The sequence below is a fragment of the Amblyomma mixtum genome, chromosome 9 (genome assembly GCF_055824585.1).
Source record: "Amblyomma mixtum isolate Tamu chromosome 9, ASM5582458v1, whole genome shotgun sequence".
In the NCBI taxonomy this organism is placed as follows: Eukaryota; Metazoa; Arthropoda; class Arachnida; order Ixodida; family Ixodidae; genus Amblyomma; species Amblyomma mixtum.
The window spans coordinates 33,337,997-33,353,036 of NC_143020.1; the positions used below are offsets into that span (position 1 = coordinate 33,337,997).

Consider the following 15,040-nt stretch of genomic DNA (forward strand, 5'->3'; position numbering starts at 1 on the left):
AAAAGGTAACAGGCAGAGCACGGTGTTACTTTTACTTGCAGTGACGGCTTGGCTGTAGAAACTTTTCTTTTTTCAACACCGCCAGACAGATGTGCATCATAGGGCTATGGCATAAATATCAAATTGTAGGTGCTCTGTAAAACGTGATGCAGCTATTGCTGCGCGCATTCCTTTCGATCGGCATTCCGAGCAGCGTCTCAGTCAGTGCGCGGTAGTACAAAGGCAGTCGCCTCGGAAACCTGTTGAAAGAAAGCGCGCGAATGCACAAGCCGCGCCATTTTGTGCGTGTCCTAAGCTCACAAGGCAAACGACAATTAAGCCTGCACCTAAGGCGCGGTGAGAACGCCCTTTACCGCGAATAAGAGGCGTGGCCACACCCATGAGGTTAGCGCTAGTATACCCCTCCTTTTTTTACTATTTTTTTCTCGTGACTATACCTACCCTTGTGTCGGCCGACCAATCAAGGTCAACTCAAATGCCGACGGCCGCACGGTCAGACATACTTGAAGGAACACCAAGGATCACCAAACTGCCTGTATCGACAGATTACAACGTTCTAATGAGCGGCGTATTTTTAGTCGCAATTATAAGCCACTTTGCCGTAACGGCAACGGCACAGAGGCTACTTTCATTACAAGCGGAGCTCTTATAATGTAAAAAGGCCATAATTATTCGTTGCCACACACCGCTTCCACAAGGAAACTGCGATAGACTCAACTTATCTTATCTGAATACAGATCTGAGGCTATTCGGTCCCTTTCCAGTCGGCAATCACTAACCAGTCTATTATACTCTTGACATCATCATTAACGTCATGGGCTTGGATGAGTTGGTCGAAAAAAATAAAGAAACTTTCCGTTTTTCTTCAACAAATTCATCAGCGATGAATAGGCCTCTTTTCCTGTCCAACTAACCGCTGCAGAGCTACACACAATAAGCCAAACAATACAACCTAAAGTACAAAACTGCATTCGGTTGTCCTGGCGGCGGAAATTGGCACCAAGGAAGAAGCGCGGACAGGACTGACCCTGCATTGGCATTCCAATTAAACCAAGAAACGACGTATCCGCAAACAATCCGGCTCGTGTAAACACAGTTTGTACGTGAAGTCGCGAGCGCCATCTTTGGGTGCTGAGGCGAGCTTCCAGTGTATACACAAGAACCGGTTCGCGATAATCGAATTAGCGAAGCGCCCAAGTTTTCGCTTTTTAGCTCGCTATAGGCCTGAACAAGACGGCCGTTATGACATGAGTGCCATGTGCTGCATGCAGTCCGGGAACTAGTATAATTGCATTCTATGCCCCGCAGATTATGCGCAATGGTAACAAGGTGTACGACATAGAGCAGAACACGTGCCGTGTCCTTTTCACAGTGATGCGAACACGCACGCTTTGCCGGCACCAGACTACATGTAACAAACTGCCTGACAAGACGTGACCCGACTACACAGCTGTGTCGGCGATGCAACCAACGATGGAAGGCACGCCATGACGTCCGAAAAAACAGAAAAAAGTGTGCAAGGGTTAGCACGTGTCGGAGATAAACTTGGTAGACTTAATTCCTCTACGGTGTCCCTTACGGCGAACATACTGGAAGCTCCCAAAAAACGGAGCCTCCGCCGAAGTCTCAATAAAAGAGACAACGAACGTTTCGTTGGACACCGGAATCCGCACCCTTGAGTCACTGCGACCTGCTTGTTATGACAGCCATCTTCACTCTAACCAATTCCGGCGTACTCAACCACCGCGCCGACTGGCTGATTACATAGTCAAAGACGGCTCGGCGGTAACTCAGCGAATGAAGTAGGCCTAAAAAGGAGTAGAATGGGAATAAAACTCTAAGATGATCCGGTGTCTATATATAGACAGTTACAACTCAAGAATGCAGCGGCGAACGCCCCTCAAAGGAGGCCCGTCCAGCCAATGGCAGCGTCCAGTTCTGGCTCTGCAGCACAGGCTAGGCACGAAAGGGACAGGGGCCTCTGTCTTCAGCCCTAACGACCCGGTTAAGCCATCCGCACCCTTAACCCGAACAATCCTTTCACCACGGCGCGGGGAAAAGGCGCTTATTCACTTTCTTGCCTAGTCTCTGCACCAGGAAAACCAGCTTTCTCTCTTTCTTCTCTCACTCCCTCCTTGATCGCTTCTCTTTCGGCGCGATTAGCGTGTCCACCGAGATATGTGAGACAGTTAAGGTGTCATTTCCATTCCTCACAACCAATTTTTCCATAGGCGACGCCATTAGCTGGAGGGTCTTCTTTCGGGGCCACTCGCCGCTGCATTCTTGAGTTGTATTCAACTACAGTCATATCGCATTCTAAAGGCAACGACAACAATGATCAATGCAGTGAAAAAACAAAAGGCTAAGCAATGGCGTCCGGGCGCCTTTCTGCTCTCACGACATGCTGCCGGTAACGCTCAACAACGCAACCAACACCGCTTTCAAGCACTCATCGACGGAGGAGCACGTGGAACTGCGCGGTGCCGAGGGGTTTTCCCATCCCACTTCAATCGTCACTCCTGCGCTATTAGACCGCTGTGTTTACCGTACGAGCCGCTCCAGGGGCCATTAGAAAAGGCTTCACGATGCAACGAGTAAATAAACACGCCGCGACAGAATTTCCAGTCCGCGGACGTGGGAATGAGGTCAGGCTCGCCACCTCGGGACGAAGCTCGCGCCGAGTGATGCGTGCGCCCGCGACGGTTCGTTTGCCGTCGTCACTTTTTTACGCCGCGGCCCTCGCGCTTGACGCACGGGGGAGTCGAGTTTCTGGCGATGACGACAAACGACGCCCCAGAAACTGCCACGCCTTGGGAGCTAGTGTCGTACTTGTCCCTCCGGGATTCACATAGCTCGCGACGCCTTCGTCATAACCACAAGCATAGCGCCGAATACAACGGATGAGGCGCGTAAAAGGAGTATAGCTACCTAACTTCTGGGTGCGTGTTTTATTCCCTGTAGTGATGCGTAAGACATTTATTATACATGGATTATTACCACGCGGTATTCTCCTACGACCGCTAAACAATTTATAAACGAATCTCTTTGGTGAAATGTTTAGGGGAATCCCCCAAGGTGGAGTAGAATTGTAATAAGGGAGTAATTGCTCATTGGCATCCACCCGAGCGCAGCCATACGGCTACAAAGGAAAGCTGTACAGCTTTCTCAGAAACTTCGCAGTTAAAGAAAAATTCGTCCTGGTCCGGGGCTCGAACCCGGGACCACCGCTTCACCGGAGCAGTAGCTCTGATAAAGCTGTATAGATTTCCTTTGTAGCCGTATGGCTGCGCTCGGGTGGATGTCAATGAGTAATTAATCGAATCTCTTTCCAGTGCTGTTTCGGTTTAGGATGCAACAGCTGAACGATGACTGTGGCGTCAAAGTGTGGTTATAGGTCAGTGAGGCATGAAAAAACTACGATCGCTGCTTCTACATTCACTGTCATTCCGGTTCCTGGGGAAGGCTGGCTTCAGCACTGTAGTGTATTAAAACGCTGAAGCACCGATTATATCGCAGTTTTTTCATGCCTCGCGTTACATGTAACCACACTTCGGCGTCACAGCCATCGTTCGGCTGTTGAAACCTAAACAGCATGACAGAAAAATTCGATTACAAATTATTTAGCTCTCGTAGGCGATGCAGAGTAATCGTTGTAGAGAAGAAAACATGCCACCAAAATTATGTGCCTATATTCCTTTAAAAGTGAGCTGAGGGCAGCTTCATCCAATTTCTGCTCTTTGTATAATTGGTAAAAAAAAAAAAAGCTGGATATCAGGAAGCTAAATAGCGCATTAACTGCACTCGGATGCAACTAAAAAAAAACGAAGCGAAAATGCCCGTCAAAGGAGACCCTCCAGTTGATGACGTCGTGGTTAATCCATTATTCAGTGCTTACTGTCCTTTCCCCTGCCAGCCCCCTGCGAAATCAACTGCCATTTTCAAAGGCATTAGCCACTTTAGTTCAACAGAATAGAAAGATGTGCGAGTTGGAAGCTGTTCACGACGTTTTGTGGGCGCAAACACTTCACGCACACGAAGAAAGAAGACACAGGACATGCGCCGTTCCCACAACTTGTTTTACTGGAAACGAACCGAATAGAAGAAACAACAACGACATTAACAAAAACTAACAGCTATCGATTTCAGCTTACAAAGAAAGCAGAGTCAGAATAGACACTTTTAGTTGGGCGTACGCAGTAAGCTTGCGCACGCATCGCTTACTTCGTTGTGTACGCTGCAAATAGTGTAAACTAGGGGTGTGCGAATATCAAATTTTTCGAATATGAATCGAATACGAATACTTAGTTCCGAATATCGAATCGAATATCGAATAATCAAGGAAAGACGCATTTAACCACTGCAAAACATTTATTTGAGCATCCAAGAACATCACAGCTCAACTGTCAATAAGTAAATGAACACAAAAGGTGTGTGTGGCTGCACAGAACGTATCGAAGTCTAGAACATTATTCTTAGAAGAGCGGAATTTTCACAGCAAATGGCCAGTACACAGCACTGATTGAATCTAGCATGCCATCAGCGCAAAAGCGCGTTCCTGGGATGAACATTAAAGGTTGTTGTGAAGGAAAACCAGCTGCTCCACATGGTCAGGCAGGAGTCGTTCCCTTCTAGCTGAGACGACTTCTCCAGAGACAGGTAATTCCCTCTCACTTGGCACTGAAGGGGCAGGTATTGCTAGGTACTTCGTGCAGAGCTTTGACTATACCAGCTTCGCAGGTATAGCCACAGAGAAGCTCCCAAGCACGGTCAGCTACGGCATGGCCCAACATTACGCATGGCTCTGGACGTCGCCATGTTGTTATGTCTCTGTCGATTGGACTTGTGCACCGAAATGTACGCCGGTGCTCGCAATAAAATATTCGGCTAAATACGAATATTCGCATGGGATCGAATAATCGAAACAACACGAATACTTACATTTCGAATCGAATACGAATAGCAAAATTCTAATATTCGAATTATATTCGAAAATTTCGAATATTCGCACACACCTAGTGTAAACACAACACTTTTAGTTGGCCGTGCCGTAGCGTCCCTCAAGGGCACGCGCAAACGGTAGCGCCATCTAGTGAGAAGACGCCAAAGCACATGAACGCTGCGTTGAAGAAACTTTAATAAGTAATTACTGATAACTAGTGCGGGGGCACTGCGAGCCTTTTTTCGTTCTAAGAAGAAAAACTATGCAAATAGAACAAAATGTAACAAATGACTAAAAGCTAGACAACTGCTTCGCCAGGTGCCGTTCTGGCGAGGTAAACACACCGCATTTAGTTAGGCCTAAGAGCTTGAAAGTCGCCAAATTATCTGAAAAACAGGGGCTAGTTATCGGTTATACCTCTACGCGTGGGCTAGAGTGCGCGAAATAAAAGCGAACCGCTACCATTTGAGCGAGCTATCGCGTCTAAGAATCCAGCGGTGACATGCATTTATTCCGAAGCGGGCGAGCAGGGCGCCGCCATGCCCGTAGCTCGTGCACGCAACGGCACGATACGTGCGTACTAACGTTCTGCGCATGCGCAATCGCGACCCGCAACGCTCCGGCGTAGGTAAGCCCGCTGCGTACGGCCAAGCTAAGACAGCCTATCGCGCGCGGCAGTAGAGGCATCCCACTTACGGAAGGAGCGCCATATGTTTGTGTACTGTTATTTATTTTTGGCTCCGTGGTTAAACTGTCAAAACTGGGGGGGGGGGGGGGGGGACAAAAAGGAGAGCCCCAGCCAGTACTGAGGACAGTGCTGGTCGGAGTGCTTGGCGGTGTATAGAGACGCCTTCGAGAAGCAAAGTGTTCCACGAAACCAGGAGGGCGCCTCCTTTGTCCATGCCCCCACCCTAAGAGCTGCAGCACGCCGGAAGCAACCAGTCCTCCCCCATTGCGCCCCTTTGTCCCTACTCTACAGCGCCGCCGCCGGATGCAGGTGTTGTTTTTTGTGGCGTTCCTGGATGGCGTTATCGTCAAGGTGGTACCGGGTTCGAACCCCGGACCAGGACGAATTTTTCTTTAACTACGAATTTCCTGAGAAAGCTGTATAGCTTTCCTTTGTAGCCGCATGGCTGCTCTTGGGTGGACGTCAATGAGTAATTACTCAGAAGAGCAAGGTTCCGGGCTAGTTGGTAATGCATTTGAAGGAAGAAAAAGCGCGACGAAACACGGACACGCGAAGAAATGACACACACAGCGCTCGTGTGTGTGTCATTTCTTCGCGTGTCCGTGTTTCGTCGCGCTGTTTCTTCCTTCAAGTAATTACTCCCTTATTACAAATCTACTCCACCTTGGGGGATTACCCTAAACATTTGGTCAACACTGTTTCCACTTCGAGTTATTGATCGATTCACTCTAGCCCTACCATAAGCTTGCCGTCCCGGTTAGCTCAGTTGGTAGAGCGACTACTCCGGTGAAGCGGTAGTCCCCGGTTCGAACCCCGGACCAGGACGAATTTTTCTTTAACTGCGAAGTTTCTGAGAAAGCTGAACAGCTTTCCTTTGTAGCCGTATGGCTGCGCTTGGGTGGACGTCAATGAGTAATTACTCCCTTATTACAAGTCGGTTCCTACGATAGCTTCGCAGGTGGCGACGACCGCTCGTTAGCGCATGCCATTCTGAAGTGAGGACCATAGGCAGTGGAGACCCGGGGGACTAGCTTTGTTCGACAGACAGGCTGTGCTCGCCCGGCGACTGTGCATGCGAGGGTCCCCGAAGTTCTGACGGTTTTCGACGAACTCGTGTATGTACTATGGTTTGGTTTGGCTCATAGGGTTTAACGTCCCAAAGCGACTCAGGCTATCAGACACGCCGTAGTGAAGGGCTCCGAAAATTTCGACCACCTGGGGTTTTTTAACGTGCACTGACATCGTACAGCACACGGGCCTCTAGAATTTATCCTCCATCGAAATTCGGCCGCCGCGGCCGGGATCGCAACAGCGTCTTTCGGATTAGCAGTCGAGCACCATAACCACTGAGCCACCGCGGCGGCCGTATGTACTATGCTTGTCTCTTATGAGTCTGCAAATATGCGGAAGCGTGGGAAAATGAGGGTGTTTGCTAAGTTAGTGGAGAGCGAATTTACATGTGGAGTATAGGATGGGGAATACTTCTTTCCCATATCTTCGATTTGCTCTGTCGTCCTTTCCTCAAGCTTTGATTGAACGAGCGCTTGGGAAATTACCCAATCAGTTGCTGTCCCAACTGAGGACAAGGACACAGGGATGTAAAGACGCTGTTCTGGGGGAACCAGGGGATGTCTTCGTCAGACCTTTCTGCCAACAGTCATCTATAAACAGCTTTTTCCTTCTTGGTCTCCTGACCTACTTTATTTTTTAAGTGTAAATAAACAGTTATCCCCTCCCTGAAGCTGCCGTCGAGTAATGTAATCGAGCAAGTTCGAACCAGTAAGACCTTGCGCGTCCTATACGATCACTGACATCATTTACCTCTCAATAACATCAAGAGAGAGGGGAAAGATCACAACTTAACCTATTTCTTTCTTCGACAGCGAGAGGGATGGCTAGCTGACAATTTCGACACGAGTGGATATGGAACGCTTTCATCACCTCTCTGGTTAGCTGCTGCGGACTAAGAAATCATTTCTCAGTGCGAAACCTGCGTGGACGTCGAACGGCCACGACGACACAATAAAACGCCAACCCGATGGACGCATCTACGGCGCTACGGGTGCTCGGAGCGCCTACGCGCACGGGCGTACGCTGAAGCCTGTGTGCGCATGCGCGACGCTCACGTCTCATGCCGGCACCTGCGCACAGGCTCTCGCGCGCGCGTCGGAAGCGGGGTGCGGCTTACAACGATCGGAGGATTGTGGGGCTCCCGGGGACTCTTTTCTTAATGGCTGGCAGCTCTTTCAGGTTCCTCCAAGCTTTCTTGGAATCCTTTCATCTCCCCAACCATCTTTGGTTCACGGCTTGACATTCCTTCCGTCGGCTCGTGAGGGGGAGAGCGCCAGTGCGACAAGGCAGCATGGAGGTGCACGCATCTTTTCGACGTTCGGCGTGGAGCGGGGCTCGGCGCGCTCCGCACGTACGCCGAGGAAGTGTTCATCGAGCTGCCGCTAAATGCTTTCGTCTTCACAGCAAATACGCAGTCTTAAAGGGGCTGCGAAACACTGCCTGGGGGGATACTGGCTATACTTCAGGTGGGTTCTTTATGTCACACAGATGCTGACTTAAAAAGAATTACAGGAATCGATGCACAGGAACGGGAGTTATTCAGTGGAGAAATTTCAAAATACAAGCAAACAAAACGCTGCCCTCAACTCGATTTTGGCGGGGCTTCCCACTCCTATTCCGCTCTCCCAATGACGGCACCTGGCGCAACCAATCAAAACAGCCAGCCAGAGCACGTCGCGGAAGCTTGCACTCCATGGTTGCCTGCTCTCTGTAACTCGTTCATGCTGAGACTGGCAGCGTTGTTTCCATGCCAGAGCGCCCCTGGTGGTGTATTTCTATTTTACTTGCTTTGCAGGGCTTTTATCTAAGACAAGCAAGTTGTTTTTGTTGATCTAATATAGAACGCAGACAGGTGACAAAATGTGTCTCTATTTATTCACACAATTTGCAGTATATTTACTGTCTGTCCGGTCCTCAAGCTCGCGCCAGGTGATGTCATATCCGCTGCTAAAAACCCGCCACTGTGTGGCGACACCATCAGAGCCATGAAGTTGTTTTTGGGAGGACATTAAAAATATTAAAAAACGGAATGTACGCGGTATTACAGACGCTAGTAGCACCATTATAACTCACTGTATGCAATCAACAGGCAAAACAGTTAACAAAGATTGTATTTCTGGGCCCCTTTAAGTGCGCTCTGAATTTTAGATACGGTGCGGCGAAGGACTGTAAACAATTCACTCCCAATGCCGGTGGCCCTTTTCCCCCGGACTGCAGCGATAAGCACACGGGCTTGTATCTCTTCTTGAAGCTCAGGAAAAGCATGGCCAAACCTCAGCGCTGTCTTTGCGCACGCCCTTTCCGTTACGAGCTCGATCCCTTCGACGTGGAACACGACACGATGAATACGTTCCCTAGTGTGCGCACACCAAAGCCTCATGGCCCGTAAGGGCCATCAACATCGGAGATATATTCGAACTTTTTTTCACGAAATCTGATGCGTCCCAAATGGCTAAGTTTTGCTTACGAAGAAACCTATCGGCTTTGGAGTTTGCCGACAGATCAGTACCAATTTCTTCACTCAATCGACCCACATCTCAGATCAATACTCTCACCCAGAATTCCTCGACAACTGGAAGCACTTTATCATCGACTTCGTCTGAATGCTGCATATACAAACGGCTTGCGATACCGTTTTGGACAAATGAACAGTCCGCATTGTGACAACTGTGCCTCGATAGAAACTGTGGAACATATCCTGCTTGAGTGCCCTGCGTATGCTAACGAGCGTGCGTACTATGAACATTGCATGCAGAAGCTCTGCCCAGTGCCCCTAACAATGGACAAAGTTTTAGGTCCCTTAGCCTGCTTCAGGCAACAGAGACTTGCAATGAACTTTCTTTTTACATATTTAAAAGACATTGGACATCTCGATAAGCTCTAAATTCACTTGCACGTTACCTTAATGCATTCTTCATGCAGTGAACTTCGTCAGCCCATTTGTGTGAATATGCACTCCATCATTCCATAGGTTACATCAATGCTCGCCATTGCATCCTTAGTACCCATTTCATGGCCGCATTTTATCTTCGTTTTTTTTTCTTTTACCTCTTCCACGCTGCTCTCCTTCTGTCTTTATCTCCCAAATTCCCCTCCCTACGCAGAGTAGCATGCGAGCGATTTTTAAACGCCGGCTAAATTCTCTCTCTCAAGAACGAGGATCCGATTTTTGATGACGCCGCGGTTAGCCCGTAGTCAATCTCCTGTCACGATACCGCGACAGTGAATGGAGGGCCTCCCTCGAATTGCATTTGCCGCCCTCGTTCCTGCGTTGTATGCGACTACATTATGGCATGTAGCCTTCCTGGACAGAATCAAGAGAAAGCGATCAGCTCCTCAGCGCCACCGAAGGACGCGACCTGGCGGTGGTCAGTAGCGTTCGAATAATTGCGGAGAACAAAAGGAGTTATCCGTGCCTTGGTATGCGTCTACGCCGCAGGATTGGCAAAGAGAAAACAGTGTAAGATATTTTTGTGGCTTTTAATGCCTAAGAAGACGGCGAACTGGGATAGCCGGCTTCCGTTCATTTATGCTCTGCGCGCGTTGTTCGTGCCTTCTCAGTCTTCCGTGTCGTCTTTTGTCAGCGTTTTAATCCGTACACAAGTTTCATACCCAATTGCATCTTCCGGAACTACTTAGTACAACAGCCAAGCGTACAGAACGTCACTGGGAGCCGCGCAGTGTTAAAGGGGGCTTTTGACAAGGCCGCCTACGCTAACACCACTGTCACGTGGTCCTCCTGAAAAGCCTTTCCATCATGGGCGCCTCTTTCACAAAATGAGCAAAACTAAAAAAAAAAGAAACTAGCGACGCAGATAGACAGTGCAGTTCAAAGGTGAACAGTCGTTGAGCTTTAACACCCGTCTCTGCCAATAAGAGTGATTTAGCAAGATTTGCAAAATCAAAGTGGAGTGCTTTACCGATTCCGTTGAGTCAGATTATTGATTTAATTCCTCCATCAAAGATATATCGCATCAGCAGCAGCGGGTTTTGTTTATCGCCTTGACCACCGTGGGCACTGAGTTTTGCAGCAGGATATTTATGGTCTCGATACCTGACCACCTTATATAAACATCCATCCAAAAAAGGAAATCCAGACGAACCCCCTTTTTTATAACAGTTCAAACACTGTAAGCTGCCTGGACGTTTCCTTCTTCGCTTTTACTTTTCTACGCAGGATGGCGCCGCGATCGTAGGTAGCTCCTGTGGGTTCCAAAGGTCTTGACCGGGCTCCACCGCCTCTAAGGTTATTAGCGACAAAAGTGTTGCTTTTACGCGTTTCCCTTGCATCGCACGACCTCCCAACCTTCCGTCTTTTATCGGTCCCACCATATAACAATGCAGTTACAGCCCCCCGGGAACGATGTCACAAAGTCATCAGGTTAAAGCAGTACGGCCTGACGGGTAGACTGACGCCCGCGCTATCTGAAGCAGCGGAGAGATAACAATCAACCAGGAATCCGCCCAGCAGCTGCGTCGTGTTATCGCCGACGGCCGGGGGCTTGTCCGAAAACGGCAATTTTACTCCGACCCAGCCGACCCCCCCCCCCCCCCCCCCTCACCCGCCCGTCAGTCACTTTCTGAACCCGCCGAAGTTCAATAGGCGTCAAAAACGCTGAACCCTGACCCACTTCACACTTGACTCGCCCTTACGCCGAAGATCAAAGCAAAAAAAAAACGCTTTTGCCGATGGCCTCTACGCGTCAAACTTAAAAACGCACAAACTGTCAAATCTGGAAGGTCAAGACGGCGCCACCATATACAGGGTCATTGAGGTAGCGTGGAAACAACCGCGCTTCGAGAATCGAGACCACAACGGGTCCATAAAGATCACTTTTCATCAACGTTTTTCTTTTTTTTTTCCTACAGCCATTGGCGCTGACTTCTCAAGGCTCAACGACGTCGCACCTAGCAGTCTTTTTTTCTTTCGCGAAGCCGGCGGAATCAAACACCACGTTGAAAACATCTGAGGTGCGCGGCTGCTACTACTATACAAGTCACAGTCACGTACTTTACTACGTAGGCACGCATCGGTGAACGCCGATCAAGCGTTACGTTCACGCGGCCATACACACAAGACGACGGCCGCGCGCCGATCTGCAATCATACGGTTCGGCCGTTACCAGCCGATCGCCACGGTCCGACGAACTTCAGAGAAAAACAAACCAAAAACTTCGAATTTAAACAAAAATACACGAATGAAAAATTGCGCGGACAACTGCGAAGAATAAAACATATATATATAGGCAGAGAAACTACACGGAACGAGAGATTTAGAAGCCGGCAAAAAGCCGCCCTTCCATTTCTTGGTCGGAACGTCGGGCAATACGAGGCCTAGAAGCCCGCGAAAGAGCACCGAAATTCGCGGGTCCGTATCGAGACGAGCAGGAACCGAGGCAGGCGAGTAAGGAACGACGCCGGTGGAATCGGAATTGAAGAAAGAATAAAGAAAATTAAAAAAAAAATAAACGGAGATGCACTGAGCGCCCCGCCGCGGTGGGAAATGTAGGTCAACACCCCCTCCGCGCACAGTCGATGCCGGAGAGACCGTTTCCAAGCAACGGAAGCGAGTCCTCCGCGCGTGATGCTCCTACCGTTCCGTTCCTATGCGACATCGCTATTCATCAGCAGGCCAAAGGAAATGGAATAGGAAGGGCGACAAACAAACACAGAACGGAAACGGACCACCACGAGACGTTCCGCGAGTAATGTACTCAAAGGCAGGCTTCTCTGATTCGATTTCAGCGCTTAACGAGATCACTCGCTACGCTGATTAGCTCGCTTATCCCACCAGAAGCCGCAGAAGGAAGCTCTCGGAAACTCGAAATCGAAGAAGCCATTTCCGGCTCGAAGACGGAAGCTGAGATATGGCGTCGAAAGCAGACGACCACCTAATCGACTGGGGCGTCGTGAGAAAGCGATACGGATAAAGGACAGAAGCGTGCGGATGATACGGGATCCGTTTTTGAGCTCCGCTCTACGAAAGTTGTCACGTCTTGCCCTGCAGACACATCCTCGTACCAGGGGGAGGTAATCGGCCGAGCGCTATGACATCAAATGCACTTTCTACACCTGCTCACTGATAAGTGACCGGTGCTCGCTGATATAGGCTTGGCGGAAGTGCATTTACCGGCTATTTACGGTTCATACGTATAGTAGAACGCAGGCCCTTTAGTAAACACGTCTCGAATGGTCTTATGCGGCGCTGACGCGATCTTCAGATGGATATGTAGTGCTATTTTAGAGCTGGGCTATGAGAAACGGTGTGTGCGATCAGATACGGGTTCCCGTGGTAACAGTGGTTAAATTAATTACAGGAAGAATCAATAAAAACTTTTATAAATACGCAACGCGAACATATCTTTCTCGTTACCTTAAGCCTTGCATTTAGTGACAGCAAGAAAGACTGCAATACATGTACGAAAGCACGAATCCTGGCTAGAATAACACAGGCGTGCTCACTAATGCCTTGCACTCCTGCAGAGGTAAATAAAAGATCAATTTGCATCTCTTAAATACGTGAACAGTGAGGATTTTACGTGCGCGCTGGCACAGCTGTCGCGAATGCAGACCGGAAATCACCGAACTGCCCCAAAGACGGACACAATCCGCCCGTTTCCGGCAGTGGGCAGCGGCCGATATCGCCGCGAGCTACAGCTAGTCACGAACCACGTGCAGAGCGCGCTGCCGGAGAACCCCGAACCAAGTCAAACTTCGTGACGCTTGCGCGCCGCCGCAAGCTGCGTTCTCGGAAACACGGGAGCGCGTCGTCCCGACATCGTGGGAAAATAAACACCAACGCCGAATCCATTCACTGGGCACGACGCGTCGTGCCAATCACAAAAAAAAAAAAAAAAATTACAGCGCACAGACAAACAACCGTCAACTATGACCACGGCTGTCAAAACTGAACGCCATACATCGCCACTACCGTTCGCCCAGTGCCGCCTTTTGTTGTTTGGGAACGCTGTCGCGAACTGCTGACGCCGGAACGCTAGCAAAAAAAGTGATTACAGAAATGAACAAATCGTTCGGGAAGATATTTACCTTGTTTTTTGGAATCCGGCAGTTGTGAAGCGTCTGACGTCCCTTTCACGCACCGCGCCAAAGGCGCATTGTTCGCCTCACAGACGCCGCTGGTCTGGGAAGAAAGACGACGGACTCGCGGATGTTGTCGTTTTCTCGTGAAGCAAGAATGAACGGGCACGGATCACGACGCACTGGGAACGACACACGGTCACACGACACCTCGTCGAGACACACGAGACGAGGCCAACACAGAAGCAGCAGCAAACGACAACACGGGAGAGACACGCCGGTTCGACGCCGGCGCACGCGGGACGACACACACAACGGGCAAGCAGCGCGCGGGCTCTCCCTGCCTCCGAGACGCCGGCGGGCAACAACACAACGACGACGCTTCTCCGGCGGCTGAGGGAGATACACCGAATCTAGCCAGCCCTGTTCTAGGCCATGCTCTGCGGAACAATGCGTCAGCAAGCCGGTTTGGCGGGGTGGCGCCATCTCTTGTGGTTTAGCAACACTATTGCTTCCACTTGGTATTCAGTTTCTGCGGACATCCAAGAGGCGGCGCCACCATGTCATTGGTCCAAGGGTGTCTCTTTGCCAGCGCCGTGTCAACACCCCCTGTTGGCCGAGCGGACACCCAGGCACCATAAATAACCCAGGCACCCCCAACCCCACCAGAGAGGACTGGGAGGCGGCCCTGCTCGGCTGTCAGGACCTAAAGACCCAAAAGGCCTTGGTTCACCGGACGCGGGCGGCGTTGCTTGCCAATGGGGCCCCGGAATAGAGGCTCCACCTAGTATTGTTAGGGGAAAGGGCCAATAGGGCCTACCCCAATCACCTCTCTGTAAATATTTATTACATTATAAATGTTTTTCACCACCACCACCATAACTGGGGCTGTCATTTCGTTTTAAGCATGAAATGCTTTTAGCTCCCGTTGTTGGCAGTGTAGTGACGTCACGCCGAGACCGAGAGCCAACATCCGGGCACTGAATTCCACTATAGTGCCTAGGCACTATAATTCCACACATCCGGGAGCTGAAACGAGAGCATCCGGGCACCCTACCAGATTTAACGAGACTCTCTAAGCCCTCCTACAGGACCGGCCTACAAGCATACAAGCGCCGGTAGCTTCGCGCCGAACGGCTGGTGGCGTTCCTCCCTTCCTGTACGGTGCGGTTCGGGTGTCCACCCAGATGACAGAGAACTACTGCGCCATATCCTTTCCTCAAAAAGCGTTGCGTTCAAAGGGCAAGGCATCGCGCCGAACGGGTGGTGGCGTTCCTTCTTCCTTTACGGTGCGGTTCGGGTGT

General features: G+C 50.1%; 1 protein-coding gene across 1 annotated transcript in view; it reads right to left on the bottom strand.

The window, feature by feature from the left end:
- Positions 1 to 14,162, bottom strand: part of LOC149328695 (uncharacterized) — a 186,011-nt gene extending 171,849 nt beyond the window's left edge. The window contains exon 1 of the mRNA XM_089559643.1: positions 13,746 to 14,162. The gene's annotated coding sequence lies outside the window, so the exon portion shown is untranslated. The remainder of the gene's footprint in view (positions 1 to 13,745) is intronic.
- Between the last annotated feature and the right edge of the window lie 878 nt (positions 14,163 to 15,040).